Raw genomic sequence first — 5421 nt, 5'->3', positions numbered from 1 at the left:
CCCGCCTGGACCCGGGACCACGCCCAGGCCCAGGACGCCCCCCCTTCCCCCCCTTTGATCAGGGACCACGCCTAGGCCCTGGACGCCCCCCTCCCCTGCCTGAACCCGAGACCATGCTCCAAGCTAACTCACCCCCCATCCCCAAGTCCAGGCCTATGGCCCTGAACTACACCTGATACCTCTTTATCCGTAACCTATCCCCTAAAACCCACCTACCTAACCATTTACCTCCACTTCTTTCGCCAATTTCTAAATCCCAAATTACCCAAAATACCCCCGCCTCCCAATCTAACTTACCTAAATCGCCGTCAACGCACCCCATAAAGGTCTAATTTGGATTCGATTTTTGGTCAAACTGTTGGTTTTTGGACTCGTCGAGTTTTCATGCATAGAAGATCAAGGATAAGAATTAGTATGAGAGGTATTGAAATCTAAAATAATGAAACAATATAAATAACTATTGCCAAAACCGTGTTAATTCAAAACTGGTATTCTGAAATATAAAGGATCATAAGACAAACAAATGAAAGCTCATCCTTGAACATGTGAAATGAGATAAGTCATGCCTAAAAAACGAACATCTGAACTGAATCAAAGTTTGTATGCCTTATTAAAGAAAACTTCAAACAAGGATAGATCATGACAAACTATCATCGTTGAAGATGGACCCCTTTTGAGCTTATCAACCATGACTCTAACCAGCAAACAGACTGTCAGCTACCATTCGACTCACTCAAATAGGCTTAGTTTAATACATAAAAATAATGCAACTAAGTTGAGTCAATGTGGAGTAGAAGACCAATCTTGAACCAATACCAGATTTGAAAAATACTTTAAATTTAGTTCTGATTTATCAAACAAAGAAGAAAATTGGAAATGAAAATTACCCATATAAGCAGAAAAATATAAATATGGAAATTGTTATGGCTACTTACAACTGAATCCACATATTAATAGAAAACAGATTCTACAAAAAATCATGTTTGTTGGTTTACACATTCAAAATGTTCGAGGAAAAGGCATGATGTTCAATTCGACAGACACATTTAAAGGCCAGACAGACTGAAATTCGAAGGTAAACACCTTTATGCGTAGCCATGCTTATCAGTCATCCATGACCATGAATATAATGCTTGACACAAAATTTAATGACTCATGAATATAAAGCTGGCGTAAAATGCCAAATAAAGGAAACGGGAATTAGTTGTGAAGGGATAGCCTAATTTAAACACAATCTGTCATAAGGTAAAATACTAAGTCTTAAAGAAAACAAACATGAAAGCTGAAAAGAAAGCATAAGAAAAGACAGGAGGATTATTATTCGTAACCTTCAAGGGACTGCTTTTGCCTGCCGATAGCTTAACAAGGAGAGGGACAGAACAAATAAATTTTGAGATCGAAATGCCATTTAAATAATCAATTCTTTCTGTTTAACATGAATTCAAACTCTAAAGGAATTCAATACAAAATAAATTATGACATTGAGCGACAACCAAAGATTAAATCGGAAACAATAAGAAACCCCGGAAGGGAAAATAGCCAGAACGCTCATATTTCATTAAAACAACAAAAAACAGAGATGAAACTAACTATGATATTAAAAAGTGAAACAGTAGGTGCATTGCTCTATTTTCAGAAACACCAATGAGTGAAGCAATAACATCTCTCTAATTTAACAAATCTCAGAATACTCACCAAAAGTGTAATAAGCTTGTCGCAAAATCTTTATATAAGCTATCAAGGGATATCCTATGTTCCTTAAGTTGATACGACAACATGGGACCTTTTCGCATTCGATGATACCTCCTTCTTTCTTTGTTGGTGTGTTGACATCTTCTCAGTTTTTCACTTCCGCATATGAAGTAGAACTACAGGATCAGTTCCAAAACTCGGTGCTCCAAAACTAAATGTGATTTTTCAACATTATAAGTCTGTAAGACGAACATTCTCAAATGAACTTTCGGGACTTTAAAATAATATTATTTGTTTTCTTCTTCTTCTCCTGATTCTTTCCTTTTTTTTTCCAGACATATTATCAAACACCTTTAATGCATCATTGTCGAAAGCCATAAAAACGTGAATTTTTCTTTTAACATGATGCAGTCGAGTGACGAAAATGCAGAAAATTCTACTGATAGAACCCACCTTCTAAAAAAGTATCTACCTCACAACAAATCAAATACCCTCGTAGAGAAAAATGCTATTAGAACAGAAATCAAGTTTTGGAAGTATAAGAAAAAACAGAAATAAGGAAAATCAATTGATTTCTCTGCAGACATGGAAAGGTTAAAAGAAACAACACAAATCACAATACATGCAATTTACTTTGAAATCTGAAGAAATCATAAAAAATTAAGAAAGAATTGATGTAGTAATAGCGGAATAAATAACAACTGAATAACAAAAAAAACATAAAGAGAATAGAAGAAATCACCTTTTTTATGGCAGTGAGTGAACGGAGACCACACTTCGCCGGAATCGCAATTGAAATGATACAAGAATATGGAAAAGCCCTTTATTTCAAATTTGGAAGAGCCGTTAAAAATATGAACGTTAATCAGTTAAACAAGGTTGAAAGGAATCTGAAGGAAGAAATGGATTAAAATTGACTTTTAAAATATAAGTATAAATAACATAAATACCAATCAATTACACTCTCTCATTTTTTTTAATTACTTTACTCTCTTTTTCTATTAATAGACATAACATAGCCGACACATACATATCATTTTGTGTATATGTTAGAATTTTTGTAATATATTTAGGGAGTTGGAATTTTTTATCCCTGAATTATCTAAAATGGATCAAAAATACTCCTCTATTAAATATTTGGCTCAAAAATACCCCTCCCTTAACAAAATTAAATTATTTCATTAATTTATATAAAGTTCATCATTTAATTTATATTTCGTTAATTTCTTTAAGTGAAAATTTATATTTCATTAATTTCCAAATCAAATTCAACCAATTTATATTATAATTCAAATACTTTTTTTCATTATCTTATTTTTAAAATTAACAAAATACGTTTATGTCAAAAAATTAAAGTATTAAGGTTAAAAAGTTAAAGTTAGGGTTTAATTCAATCGAAATAATTTAATGTCGTTAAGGGGAGGAATATTTTTGAGCCAAATATTTAATAGGAGGTATTTTTGACCCATTTCAGATAGTTCAGAGGTATTTTTGATCCTTTTTCGAATTTTGTTAGAGGGAGTGGTATTTTTGAGCCAAATATTTAACGGAGGGGTATTTTTGAGCTAAAAATCTAACGAGGGGTATTTTTGAGCTATTTCAGATAGTTCAGGGGTATTTTTGAGCCTTTTCTGTAATAATAATAAAGATTGTGAAATACATTTAAAAAATTATCTTAAAAAATAGAGAAAAGTTTTAACTATCCCCGAACTTCTAAGGTTTTATTTAGGGTACATCTAAAATATTGGTTATCTTAAAAATCTCCCGAAACTTGTTATTCTAATATGTTAAATCCTCCTCGTGGTTCACCTAACACGAAACTGAGTACAAATACAAGAAGACAGGTGAGGGATGAAAATATTTGTCACATCATCTTATTCCGACAGTAAAGCTGAAAAATCATCATTTTTCTTTTTTTTTTTCATAGTTTCAAAGCCCACTCTCTCTCTCTCTTCTCTTCTTATTTACTTTCTCTTCTCCTCCAACACTTTCAAAAAATTCTCAAAATAATTTTCTTTCAATATGATTTTTATGCTTTAAATTAAATTCCTAATCGAAACAGTAAATCAGAATCTAGTGTGAAACATTAATCGAAAAAAACAATTCCATATTTTAATATAAAGAAAACAAATATTTTTAATTTTTTTTTATAATAGCATACCTAATATAAAGAAGATGGACCGATATTATTTATCCACGTGGACATACACGTAGGTCAAAATTTCACGCGCATGTTTTTACACGATTGTGGTCTTTGGACTACGAGGGATATGCGATGTATTGAAATTACAAGTTTTCGTGGGGAGGGGGGTGTTAAGACAACCAGTAGTTTAAGTGTTCACTAAATAAAATCTTATAAGTTTAGGAGGATTTTTAAAACTTCTCTCTAAAAAAATACAGAAAGCTATCTAATTTTTACAAGAAATATTTTAGAACTTTGAATTACCAATTCAAACTTCATATTAATAATGAATGTTCTTGCAACAACATCTAAGTTAATATATTGCAAACAAATGGCTAACATCTTAATAACTAGAATGATTTTTTTATTAATAATCATATTATATGTGAAGTTAAAGGTTTTGTGCCTTTTAAAAATACTACACAAAAACAATAAATATACAACAACAAAAAACAACTCTAAATTATTATAATATTATTTTGGCAAAATAACCTTCTGGACCCCTGTACTATGTCGGTTTAGTAAGTTGGGACACTTCTACTTACATGTTTGTCATCTAGACCCTTGAACCCATTAAAAAATAATATTTTGCACCCTTTGACCGTTGACCTTGCCTATGTGGCATTGAAATGACTGATTAGGACAAAAAGAGTATAGTCACTCGCCTGGGGTGTGAGTGAAGTCAATTTTTTACTAATTTTATATTAAAATAATTTAAAAAATAAAAATAATATTAAAATTTTTTTAAAAAAAGGACTTTTTTGTCCTCCATCTTTTTTACTTTAAAAATATTTTTAAAAATAATAAATTTATAAAAAATAAAATTAAAAAGCTCCCCCTTCCCCCCCCCCCCCCCCCCCCCCCACCCCTCAGCCCCCTCCCCGGTCCATCCAACCCCCACTCCACCCCTCACCTCTGTTCAGCCCCCCTCCCCCGTGCAACCATGGCTACCCCTTAAACCCCCGTTCAGCCATGGCTGCCATTAAAATTAATGCTCCTCACACCCTAGTCCAGCTATGGCTACCATGGTCATCACCGTAAAAAGGGCTAGGACGAGACCTTAGATTCAATCAAGAATCAATTGGGTCCAACAAAAACATAAAAACAATCAAAATTACACATTTACTAACAACAAAAAATCGAAACTTTTTATACCCAATAGCTAAAACAATCAATCTACAATGGGTATTATGAATCTTGAATTCACAAGAAAAATTTACAATTTTTTTCTATAATCCAACAGTCTTACATGCTTTTTGGTGCATTGAAAGTAGAAAAGAAAAGTCAAAACTTTCACCCTCAATACTTTGCTTAGCTGCTTCCCATCTTTTCCATTTTCAATTTTATCCTTTTTACAATAAGGCAGATCATCGACAATGCGAATTAGCAGTCCAAACTTAAACCCCAGAACAAAAATCGTCGATTATGATGGAAAATGAATTTGATTAGCAGCCAAAACTTAAAACCAAATCAGAAATCGTTAATTATGAAAGAAAATCGAGTGTAATTATAAAGAAAAGAAGAAAGAGAAGAGAGTAGAAAAAGAA

General features: G+C 32.6%; 1 protein-coding gene across 7 annotated transcripts in view; it reads right to left on the bottom strand.

Moving 5' to 3' along the window:
* LOC107873152 (ATP-dependent DNA helicase 2 subunit KU80) overlaps positions 1-5421 on the bottom strand; it is a 12539-nt gene that overhangs the window by 4430 nt on the left and 2688 nt on the right. The window contains exons 2-3 of one of the 7 annotated variants that reach the window (XR_001675149.2): positions 2435-2513; positions 1696-1931 (exon numbers count right to left, since the gene is read on the bottom strand). The gene's annotated coding sequence lies outside the window, so the exon portion shown is untranslated. Of the gene's footprint in view, positions 1-1695; positions 1932-2434; positions 2603-5421 lie in introns of those variants that run through there. The other 6 variants (XR_007044519.1, XM_016719907.2, XM_047396210.1 and 3 more) reach the window with 6 other exon arrangements.

Source organism: Capsicum annuum, chromosome 1 (assembly GCF_002878395.1).
Source record: "Capsicum annuum cultivar UCD-10X-F1 chromosome 1, UCD10Xv1.1, whole genome shotgun sequence".
NCBI lineage: Eukaryota > Viridiplantae > Streptophyta > Magnoliopsida > Solanales > Solanaceae > Capsicum > Capsicum annuum.
Note: the sequence above shows the minus strand (reverse complement) of the source record. Positions and strands in the feature narration are given on the sequence as shown.